We start from the raw sequence: 13,174 nt of genomic DNA, 5'->3' as shown, positions 1-13,174 counted from the left end.
TGCAGAGGAGATTTACAAGGATGTTGCCTGGATTGAGGAGAAGACCTTATGAGAATAGGTTGAGTGAACTCGGCCTTTTTTCCTTGGAGCAACAGAGGATGAGAGGTGACCTGCGAGAGCTGTACAAGATAATTAGAGGCATTGATCGTGCAGATCATCAGGGGCTGAAATGGCTAGCACGAGAGGGCATAGTTTTAAGGTGCTTGGAAGTAGGTACAGAGAGGATGTCGGGGTAAGTTTTTTTTACACAGGGAGTGCTGAGTGCGTGGAATGGGCTGCCGGCGGCGATGGTGGATATGGATATGATAGGGTCTTTTAAGAGACTCCCTGATAGGTACATGGAGCTTAGAAAAATAGTGGGGCTATGGGTAAGCCTAGGAAGTTCTAGGGTAAGGACATGTTCGACACAGCTTTGTGGACCAAAGGGCCTGTATTGTGCTGTAGGTTTTCTATGTTTCTGTAAGTGTTACAGAGAAATTGCAGTGCAGGCAAATAAAGTGCAAGGGTCATGATGAGTTAGACTGGGGATCACAAGTCTGTCAGTTGGATAGAAGCTGTCCTTGAACCTAGTGGTATGTGCTTTCAGGCTTTTGTATCTTGTGCTCGATAGGAGGTGGGAGAAGTGAGAATGTGCAGGATGGGATGGGTCTGTGTTATGTTGACTGGTTTGCTGAGACTGCAAGAAATGTGGACAGAGTCCAAGGAGGGGGGCTGATTTCCAGGACGTGCAGAGCTGTGTCCACAAATGAGACAGTCCCATTTGCCTGTTGGTGGAAAGGGATTGTTGTCGTTTTGAGTTGAGACTCTGCATCAAGACCGTGAGTAGAGAGGAAGGGAGATAGCTGGTTTAAAGAGGTGGCAGGGAAGGGTTAGATAGAGGCAGGAGAGAGATTGGTGGACTGAGGAGTGGCAAAGGATGTCAGGGGGAAGGACCTGAGAGGGTGAAAGGCAGCAATGAAATTGGGAGACAGAGGCAGACAGGTGATAGGTGGAAGAAGTCAAGGGAAATAAGGCAGATGATATCAGATGGGGAGAGAAGAAGGTGAATGTGAAGCTCTATTAAGGTGGGACAAGAAGGGTAAAAATCTGGACCCTGAAGGTGATTACTGGAAGAGAAATGAATGTCAGATTGATCCTGATGAAGGAACGTGCAGGTCCTAGGTGGATGGGAACAGGAGGTGGAGAGAGACAGAAATCGGTGATGGGTGCTGAAGGAAAGAATATGGAAATGGAACCAAAAATGGGAAGGCCATAGGTGGACGAAAGGAGAGAGAGGGACACAGGAATTAAGAGTTATCTGAAATTGAAAATGTCAATGATCAAACCATGATCAGTCTATGCTCTGGTAGACTAGCACATAGGACATAGAACACTCCTACAGAGGTGGAATACGATGTATTGTTCCTCCAAATTATGTTTGACCTCATCCTGCAGTTGAGAAAGTCAGGGATGGACAGGTCATTATGGAAATGAAAGGGGACTAGAATATAAAAACAAGAATGTAATGTTAGGTTTTATAAGGTATAAGGTATTGGTCACAGAGTATTTTAAGCAGTTTTGGGTCCCATATCTAACAAAGAACAAGCTGACATTGGGGAGGATCCAGAGGATGTTAACAAAATGATTCCGTGGATGAAAGATCAATGTATGAGGAGCAGTTGATGGCTCTGGGTCTGTCTCACTGAAGTTTAGAAGAATACTGGAGGAACTCATTGAAAAGTACAGAAATATTGAAAGGTCTAGATAAAGTGGCCGTGGAGAGCATGTTTTAAATAGTAGTAGGATCAAAGGTCCCAGCCTCAGAATACAAGGATATCCCTTTAGAACCAAGATGAAGAGGAATTTATGAAGGCAAAGTTATTGGGAATACTGTATTTAAAGAGGAGGTTGATAGACTCTTGTTTAGTAAATGTGTCAAAAGTTACGTGGAGAAGACTGGGGAATGGGGTTGAGGGAGAAAATAATTCAGCCTTAATTAAATAACGGGCAGACTCATGGAACTGAGTGACCTAATTCTGCTCTTATGTTTTATTGTCTATGGTCTTATTGGAGTAGAAATGGCCTTCAACTGAGAGCTCGGGGTGGCCATTGTGGAGTGAGCATAAGGCCTCTGCGAAATGGTCACCTAGTCTGCACTGGTATCACTGATGTAGAGGAGACTGCACTAACAGCACAAATGCAGTGAATCAGTTGCTATAAATTCTGACTGGTTGCACTGCAGGCTGGTTTGAAGCTCCAATGCACAGGATTACGAGAAGTTGCAGTGGGTTATAGAGTCAGCCGATTCCATCACAGTTACAACCGTCTCTACCATCAAGTCTATCCTAAGACCACAGCATCCATCGGTAAGAACCCTCACCATCCTGGGCATGCCTTCTTCTCATTAGCCACACACAAAAATACTGGAGGAACTCAGCAGGTCAGGCAGCGTCAATGGAAACGAACAAACAGTTAACATTTCAGTCCAACGTCCCTCTTTACTATCACGAGGGAGGAGATACAAGAGCCTGAAGACTCTCACTCAACATTTCAGCAACAGCTTCTTTCCCTCCGGCAGATTTTGAAACTATCCATAAACCCATATCTATAAGCTGATGAACACAATCCTATTATTCAATTTTTTGCACTATTTATTTATTGAAGTAACTTTATGTCTTTGCACTGTATTACTACCACAAAACAACACATTTCATTCCATATAATGTAAATCAATGATAATAAGTCTGATTCTGTTTCTAAATCTCCCCGAGGGTTTGGGTGAGGGAAGGAACCTGGTGGAGTTAATAAGAATGTGGGGAGAACTGCAAAACTAAGTGTCTGATGGGATGAAATGGTCCACAAGGAACTGACAGAATCCAAGCTGTGGAAACGATGTTCAAGACTGAGTGAGGGTAATGGAAAAATTAGTTCTGAAATATGAAATATTGGTCAAATGCATCGGGTGGATGTGGGGATTTTGTTAAATACAGGCACCAACTAAAATTTGAAATTAACTGTCTGTGAGGCAGTCATAGGGTCACAGTGTTATACAGCACTACAGCACAGAAAAAGGCCCTTTTTGGCCCATCTAGACTGCACTGGCTTGGTCTTCTGCCTTGTCCCATTTACCTGCAACAAGACCATATCCCTCCATATCCTTTTCATCCATGCACCTTTTAAATATTACAATTGAACCCGGATCTACCACTTCGGCTGGCTGCTGTTCAACACCCGCTCCACCCTCTGTGAGAAGATTCCTCTCAAATTCAGCTTAAATATTTCACTTTTCACCCCAAATCTACGACATCTAATTTTATTCTCACTCAAACTCAGTGGGAAAAGCCTGCATGCATTTACCCTATCAATACCCCTCATAAATCTGTATACAGGTTTTCCCCACCATCCAAAGGTAGAGCGTTCCTATGAAATGGATCGTAAGCCGAAATGTTGTAAAGTGAAGAAGCAATTATCATTTATCAATTATCATTTTCTCATATAAATATATGGGAAAAATTTGTGAGCGTTTGCAGACCCAAAGAATAACCTACCAAATCATGTCAAATAACACATAAAACCTAAAATAACAGTAACATATAGTAAAAACAGGAATGATCTGATAAATACACAACTTATATAACGTAGGAATACTTTTCTGCTATCGTTGCAGTATTGTCCACCGCAGCGAAAATCTCACGCAAGCACTCTCGACAGAAACACTCGGCACAAGCACTCTCTCCAGTAACCTTTAAGCTATGAAGCTGCCAAATAACATATAAAAATACACAGCCTATATAAAGTAGGAATAATGTATGTACAGTGTAGTTTCACTTACCGGAATCGGGAAGACAGCAATGATGCTGTGTTAGGCTGAGTCGTCGGAGGTTGGGGTGGTGGGAGACTGGGGTGTCATCTCATCATCGTCTGTTTCCATCAGGGCAGGCAGGTCACCTTCTTCTATGTCTGCCTGCCTCGATGTCGAAGGTCGAGGTTCGTCGTCTGCGGTGGCTGATGTGAAAGGCTTGAAAAATGACAGTATGCTTGACTGCTCAGCCTCGCGCATTTTCCTATCATACAGTTCTTTGTAAGCACTCAAACCATCCTGCAAATATGCTCTAAACCTACATACCCTTTCAAAATTAAAGTCGTACTTCTCTGCAATCACTGCAGCATTGTCAATCGCAGCGAAAATCTCACGCAGTTGCTTCACCTTCAGTTCCTGGACGACTTCACTTTCGGTCCATTCACTACTGCGTTCAGTTTCAATTGTTATCCTTTCCTCTCCCAATTGCATCAGCTCTTCATCTATCAGTTTGGGATGCCAAAACCTCTTCAACACCTTGTCAACTACCACAAGCTAAACTCATTTTGTCCTTACTTTGTTCACCACGATTGAAATGCTTAACTATGTCTAGTTTTACGCTAAGTGTAACACCCTTAAGAGCTCTTTTAGCCTTTTCCGATACCTTAGAACTCATCTTGCTAATGGATGCACAAAGTAAACTGACATAAAGCACAGATGCACACAGGCATGTGTTTAAGCAATGCCGGCTAGAATGCAGTTCCGGGGGAGCAGCTTGGCTGCTTGGGGCGCGCGCTGCCTTTTTTTGTAACAGTGAAAATGCCTTCTGTTAGTGAAAACAGGTAACTAATGTAGGTCTTTTGTAACAGCGAGGTGTTGTAAAGCGAACGTTTGAAAAACGAGGGACACCTGTACCTCCATAAGGTCTCCCCTCATTGTTCTCCACATGGAATAAAGTACTGACCTATTCAACCTTCTCCTGTATCTTAGGTCCTCAAGTCCCAACCACATGCTTGTAAATTTTCTCTGCACTTTTCTAAGTCTATTGATATCTACCCTGTGAGTAGGTCAGCAGAACTGTGCACAATCCTCTAAAGTTGGTAGTGGATGAAGAATCAACTGATGCCTTCATAAAGCAATTGTTTATTCATTTGAGAGAAAGATTATGTTGCAGGACTGTTGAAGACGTGAAGGAACAATACTGGTCATACAGATGGGCTGAAAACAAAGTTAAAATCAAGGTTATTTCCATGTATACATCTTATTTCAGCAGTCTCACAGGCACATGGTATTACATAAGCAGGATTCACAAGAACAACATTAATTAAAACATAAATTATACACAATTTTTATAAGAAAGAATGCAACTAGAACAAATTTTTGCAAAGTGATAATACGAGTACTAAGATAGTGATTATGGTTGTGCCGATTGTTCAAGAACCAAATGATTGAAGGAAGGTAACTGTTCTTGAACCTGGTAGAATGTGACTTCAGGCTGTTGTGCCTTTTTGTCTGATGAAAACTGAGAGAAGAAGTCATGGCTAAAATGGTGAGGATCTTTGGTGACAGATCCTTCATGAGGTAATGTCTGATGTAGATACTACCGAAGCTGGCAAGAGATGTGATATATTGGACTGAGTCCACTACTCTCTGCAACTTCATACTTTCCTGTGCATTCAAATTGCTAGGATCCAACCATGGTGCAAACAGTCAGGATATTTCTACAGTACATCTGTAAAAGTTTGTCAGAATGCTTGATGGCATGTTGAACCTCCTTAACCTTCCCCATTGCTATAATCATTCAATGCTTCTCTGAATGATTATACAAGTCAATTCAACTCAGGTACAGCAAAATATACTTTAGATTAGTGTCATCAATGTACAAGCCAAAGATCCAGGTAATTGATCGGAGGACTTGAATTTAAATCCTACCAGAGGATTTAGAGAAGTTAAATCAAGAATAATTCTTATTATGAAACTATGAGATTGCAATATGAACCCATCAGAAAAGGAAATTTTTTGCTTTACTCTAAATAGTCTCCATGTGACTCTACACACAACAACGTGGTTGATTCATAGCTGCTTCCACGGTTTGGGGCCTATCTGGGGAAAATGCCAACAGTGTCGGAGATATCTACATCCTCGGAAACATAAATTAAAGCAAAGTTTTTCAGATTGTTGGCAATAATACGTAACAATATATATAGTTCCTGAAAATAACCTTGAAGTTTGCATGAGCAAAATGAAATTTAATGCTGAGAATCTTACAACACCATAAATTACTGGTGATCCCCTCAGAGTTATGTATCAGTGTTTGACATTTGGCACATGTAACAAGCTGAACACCCATGTAAAAACAAAAGCTATTCCTACGGTATTTATGTTAAATAATCTGCAGACTATGGAGATTTTGACTGTAGGCTAATGCAGCTCAGCTCAGCTTCACATATATCACGCCAACTTCTTTGTTTTGTCTGATAAGATCGTATCTCAGAGATACAGCCACAGTTTTACTCAGGCAGATGACAATGACTTTATCACAGTAATTGTTTCACAGCTAATTGGTTCGATTCCAGTAACACTGTCAATCCACATTCAGCTGTATTTACAGTAATTGAAACTGTTGGTGGGTCGCTCAGCACCGTGTCAGAAGATGGTGAGTCCAAATCTCACTGAGAGACGGACGGTGTGTAGCACTAACGGTGGTGCTTCTTTTCATATGAGACATTATTTTCAGTAACACACAAAATGCTGAGGGATCTCAGCAGGTCAGGCAGCATCCACAGAGAGAAGCAATCGACATTTCTGTCAAGAGCCTTTAGCAGGACTGAAAAGGGGGCAGAAACCAGAATAAGATGGTGGGGGAAGGAGAAGGAGGAGTACAAGTTGGTAGGTGATAGGTGAGACTAGATGAGGAGGAACGTTGGTGGGTGGGGAAGGAGGGATGACATAAGAAACTGGGAGGTGAAATGTGGAAGAAGTAAAGGGCTGTAGAAGAAGGATTCTGATTGGTGAAGACAGTAGATCAGAATCCTAAAGGGAATAAAAGGAAGGAAGTGGGGAACCAGAGGGGATTGATGGGCAGGTCATGAGGCCTGCGAGAGGAAGAGAAGGGGAGAGAAGGCCACTAGAATGGGGAAAAAGTAAAAGTTGGGGGGGGGGGGTGAAGGAGAGAAAACCAGGGGAGTACAGAAGTAGGCCACACACACAAGTCTGCCCCGCCACTCAATAAGATCATAACTGACTTGTGCTGTCATTAGCTCTCCTTCAGTACCAATTCCCCCACAACCCTTAATTCCTTGATCTTTCAGGCATTTTTCTAACTCTACCTCAAATATATCAAATGATCTCTTTACAGTGAGTGAGGATGAGAATTGATTTGATAGAGGTGTTTAAGATGATAAGCAGCATAGATTGAGTGGACCCTCCACCACCCTTGCAGGCAGATAATGCCAGAGATTCACCGCCCTTTACAGAAGGAAATTCTATGTATTTCAGTTTTAAATGGCTGGCCCCTTATTTTGTAGCTGTGTCTCCTTGCTCATAACCCTCCTGCTAGTGGAAGCATATCATTATTTACCCTGCTGTCACCTTAAGTATTTGAATCTGGTCCCCCACATCATTTTAAACTCAAAGCAGGAGACCCAAATTCTTTAGTCCCTATTAACAGGACAATCCTCTAATCCAAGCACTACCCTTGTGAATCTCCTGTGGCCTTCCTCCAATGCTACTACATCCTTTTACAGTTAAAGGGACCTAATCTATACATAGTATTCCAGATATGGGCTTCCCAAAACCTTGTACAATGTAACAAACCAATCCTTTTGCAGAAAATGCCAAATGCCTTTTGCCTTCTGAATTTCTTGTTGGATCAACCTGCTAACTTTTGTGATTCATGCACTAACAACTCCTAGATCCCTCTGAACTTTGCCATCTTTCTCTATTTAGGTAATAATTCACCTCAAGCTCAAGGACAGCTTCTATCCCACAGTTATTAGACTGTTGATTGGAACACTTGTACAACAAGATGAACTTTAGACCTCACAACCTACCTCGTTATGATCTTGCACATTAGTACCTGCACTGGATTTCCTCTGTAACTTTTACATTTTATTCTCCATTGTTATTGTTTTACCTTGCTTTTATTCTCATAACCTTGAACACGTAAACACTTTTTTAAAATTGGTAAATTGGTTTATTATTGTCACATGTTCTAATGTATATGAAAACTTTGTTTTACATGGCCTCCATACAAATCATTTCCTCTTATCAGTGCATTGAGATAGTACAAGGGAAAATACAATGATAGAATGCAGATTAAAGTGTTAGAATTACAGATAAAGTGCAGTGCATACAAATTGTAAGGTGCAAGATCATGACAGGGTAGATCGTGAGGTCAAGACTCCATCTTATCATACCAGAGGCCCGTTAAATAGTCTTATTATAGCATAATAAAAACTGTCCTTGAGCCCGTTGGTCCGTTCTTTCAGATTTTTTATGTCATCAACCGGATGGGAGAGGGGAAAAGAGAGAATTGCATGGTGGGTGGGATCTTTGCTAATGTTATCATCAGCAAAAGTGTAGACAGAGTATATGGAGGGGAGATTCTTGAATATCAAAGGGCTGATAGATGATGCCGAGGTGGGAATGTGAAATTGAGTTTGCAGTTTGATCAGCCAAGATCTTCATTGAATAGTGAGATAGGCTTGAAGTGCTCCTAATATGTATGACTAGATAGACTCCCTGAATAGTGATATGATACTCCTGCTACAGTTTTTTACTGGATTGTTAATAACCCACTTCATATTTAACAGCCTTAGGCTTCAGATTCCCCCATCAGTGTAAGCATCCTCTTGATCTGAGGGTGTGCTATAAATCTAGTTTTGCCAGTAACATCCTTACACCAAGAGAAAATTCAAGATAATCAGCTCTGGGAAGTCAAGCCATCTGAACAGCAATTTCTGTAGCCTAGTAATTTTCCAAAAATTACATCAACTTCTCTTCAATAGCACATTGAGTTTTGTAGTCTTAGTGTTGTAATGTTAAATTATTGAAGGGACTGGGTGTTGATATGGAAGGAAGAGGATTAGAACTTCACCCGCAGAAAGCAAGAGGAACTCATCAAGTCAAGCAGCAGCTATGGAGGCGAATAAACAGTCAACATTTTTGGCCAAGACCTTTTATCAGGACTTTTACTCAGGGATTTTGACCCAAAATGTCAACAGTTCCTCCTACCCCCACACTCGCTGCTTGAGCTACTGCTTCCCTCCAGCAGATTGCTCGTCGTGTGAATCAATAACTGGAAATCAGTGGTTGTGCTACAGATTCAGATCAGGTTTGTAGATTTGTTGCCGTGAATCTAGGTTCTCACTTCTCCAATTGTATGGTGTAGGAGGGACAAGTTCAGGTGGCTGCCTGAGGGGCAAGCTAGTCCTGAACAGAAGGCCTCAAGCATTGCCTTAAGTTCATGCCTGCATTTAACAAAGACATAAATGTGGGCAAATTAATTTCTTTGTTTGCTTCCTGCCTCAACTTATAGGTGAGAGGAACCTGTTGCAAATTCTGGGTTAAAATTTGTGAAGGAAGGGAAATAGTTAGCCCTAAAAAGATTAATCCGTACACACATACAAAGTTGATGTAACTGTGATCTTTCAAAAAGTTTTAATATGAACATATAGTGCAAGTTGCCCTATCCCTGCCACATAAGAAGAGAGAATCACTTCACAGAATGGCTTCATTGTGGTGCCCATAGTAATGCTGCATAGGCTGGTAAATACAGTTCAGCTTTCTCTGCTGAAGGGACTCATCAGGTCAGGTCGCATCTGGGGAAGTGGAGAGACTGATAATGTTTTGGATCGAGACACTGAATTAGGACTTCTTATTGATGAGTGGCAAGTTTCCATTGGCAATGATCTGGTGAAGGGTCTCTGCCTGAAGCATTGACTGTTCATTCCCCTCATTGATGCTGCCTGACTTGCGGAGTTCCTCGAGCATTTTATGTGCATTGCTCCCCATTCATGTAACCTTCATTACAAAGGTTAAGTTGTTTTATTGTTTGTTTAATTTTCTTTATTTATGAAAGATAGAACAATGAACATTGAACAGCATAGGAACAGGCCCTTTGGCTCAGGCTATCGCACTAAACTAATTAAGCAAACATTTAAATACCTAACTAAACTAGTCCCTTCTGCCCACACGGTACCCATATCCCTCAATTCCCTGCACATTCATATGTCTATCAAAGAGCCTCTTAAATGCCTCTAATGTATTTGCCTCCATCATCACTCCTGGCAGTGCTTTCTGGGAGCCTGCCATTCAGTACGTAAAAGTGTGCAAATCTCATTGGAACTTTCAGCCTCTTGCCTTAAATACATTCCCATACATTCCCTTTAGTTTAGGTATTTCAACTCTGCGGGAAAAAGTGACTGTCTACTTTATCTATGCCTTTAATAATCTTATAAACTCCTTCAGGTCTCCACTTTTATGTTACTAATTTATAGCCATTTTAAGTGTTTTAGGTAATTATTTAAACCTAATTAGATTTTTTAAAATTGAAAATATCCTTAAAACCTCTCAACCCGAGGAACCCTGGTGGATGGAGCCTCAGGTATTTCAGACCCTACCTTCAGGAGGTTCATATATTGGAGCCCTCTGACAGAATAGATCCCACCATAAGAAGTCAGTGTGACAATGGGCATCATATGAATGGTGCAGTGGGTGGGAAAGATGGTCTGGATCGAGCACAATTGGTTTCCACTGGATTTTGATTTCTTCTACTTCCTTACCTCTCCCTGCAGAAGACAAGCATACCTGGATCTTATAAAATAAAAGCGAATGACACAAATTCCTCCTGTATTCTATCCTGATGTAGGGATACTCTAGAGGGAGAGAGTTAGTACACCTGTCACCCTCTGTAAATGCAATGTGTGCAAGCAGTTCAGATTTTATTACTCCCTGCTGATACTTTATTTATCTTTCAATTACCTGTATGTATGTTTTTATACAAAGAACAATGATAAGTTCACCATCCGGTGTTCATCCCATTAAATCTATCCTTTGTTTGTCATTTGGAACCTTACATTCCTCATGTTGCAACTACTGGACCCACTAATAAATATGAAGAGCAAGTTCACACTGAAACCTGATTTATTACTGAGTCTTTGCAATTTAGCTCTTGTAACTTCTGAAAGAGATTAACTATAGACATTTTAACACAATGATATCCATCCAATGAATCTGGCTGGAGTTTTTTTTTCTTACAAAGCTTTTGTATGTTGTGAGGAAATTCCTGAAGAATTCTGCTGACCACTTGAATTAGGGTTTATTATTTGAATACTTACATTACTCCTGTCACGTAGCCTTGTTCCTTTGCACACTAGGAGATTCTGATGCACAGTGCATTACACTTTATTCTGCAATCTTCCTTATTACAATTTACTGAATCATTGACCCAGAATTTGTTGCTAATACTTTGATGTACGTGACCCTGAAACCTAATAGTGATGGGAGAGCCTTTGTATTGTAAGTGCTCAGTGATGAAACCTGCATACCGATTTATGGCCCTAAAAATAAGTTGCTGGATAACTGATGTCAGTGCTGCACAAGAAAACAGCAACTTGCACTCAATCTTCTCGTGTGCTTCAAGAAATTCCTGACTGTTCACATTAGTTACCAATTAATTCCTCCACATGAAGTTCAGATTGGTATTTAACTGAACCAGCACCCTTTCAATGCAGACGCAAGAGAGTTCAGATGCTGGCATTTGGAACAGCAACTAATCTGCTGGAGGAACTCAGCGGGTTTAGCAGCGTTTGTGGAAAGAAAGGAAACGTCGATATTAACACCATATATCGGGACCCTGCATCGATCCTAAAGCAGGGTTTTGAACAAAAATATCAGCGATTCATTTACTTTCATGGATGCTGCTCGATACATTGAGTTCCTCAATCAGATTGTTTGTAGCAACTTTACAACAAATAGATTCATATTTATGTTGTTACATTCAACCAGGGGCCCAGACAATTACATGCAACTGTAGAATCTCATTCCCATTGTTAGTAAGTAGTTCTTTGAGATTTAAAAAAAAACATTAAAATGCTTTGCCCAAGTTATTATACACTACCTTGCAGTGACATAGTGGCACATCCAGCAGTTCCATCACCTCTCAGCTCCAGTGACTCTTGTCCAGTCCTAACCTCGGTCTGTGTGGAATTTGCACATTCTCCCTGTCACTCTATGACTTTGCCTTGGGTCCTCCTGTTTCCTGCTACATCCCAAAGCTGCAGGAGTTGACCACTGTAACTTGCCCCATCTATGTAGGCAAGTAGTAGAATCTGGGGGAGAGAAAAATGATGTTAGTATTGGGATAATTGTAAGTGGTACATCATGTTGGACTCAGATTAGATTAGATTTATTTATTAATCACATGTACATTGAAATGCATCGTTTGCAGTAACCAATACAATCTGAGAATGTGTTGGGGACAGCCTACATGCGCTGCCACATATCCTGCTGCCAGCATAGCATGCCCACGATGTTCAACAAGTAACATCAGCTAAACAAACCCCTTCCCCTCTGCCACCCACACACAGACAGGGGGTGCCTCAGCTCTATCTCTCTCTGACCCTCCTACTCCACGGCTCTTCTTCAGAGAAGTGACAGGAGATCTTTTACACAAAAATATAATTGCCGGTCCAAATAAAGGCACCTCCAGTAACATAGAACCCAGTACCACAACAGGATTTGTGGTCAGCTCTTCCATGCAGATCTTGAACCACAACCACAACCTTTTAGTAAGTAAATATGGTTGAGGCAGGCTGCTGGTGAAGGGGGATGAGATGTACAATGAAATGTGTGAGTCTGACCTGGAAACCTGCATTTACTGATACTGTACAAGCACACAGCTCTTTTACAGAGCTTGAAGTATATCTTTTCAGTCTGGAGATGGTGGACATTAGCACACTGTATTCCCCACCATCATCCAGAGTCACAATCATCCAGAAGTTTAAGTGGATCAGTCTCATAAAGTTAAGGTCAAAGTCGAGTTTATTGTCAAATACATGAGTCCTTTTTTGCACAGGTGCAACATAAAACTTACTTCAGCGTCACAGGCACATTGCATCAGATAAGCAGCATTTACAAAAAAAAACAATGTAAATGGAACATAAATTGTAACAACTTCTACAAGAAGGAATGCAATTTGAATGAAAAAAGTCAACTTTAGCGCTGTGATCAAAATAATCATAGTGTTAAAGGATCTAGCGCTTTCCCGGCGTTTATGACAAATAAGCCCTTCTTGGGCTTCCAGCTGGTTACAGCTATCTATTAATACTGATGTTTCAATGACAGACTCCTCCATCTTCATTGGGGCTGATGAGTCATCAAGAAGATGGCACG

The sequence above is a fragment of the Hypanus sabinus genome, chromosome 1 (assembly GCF_030144855.1).
Source record: "Hypanus sabinus isolate sHypSab1 chromosome 1, sHypSab1.hap1, whole genome shotgun sequence".
Lineage (NCBI taxonomy): Eukaryota > Metazoa > Chordata > Chondrichthyes > Myliobatiformes > Dasyatidae > Hypanus > Hypanus sabinus.
Note: the sequence above shows the minus strand (reverse complement) of the source record.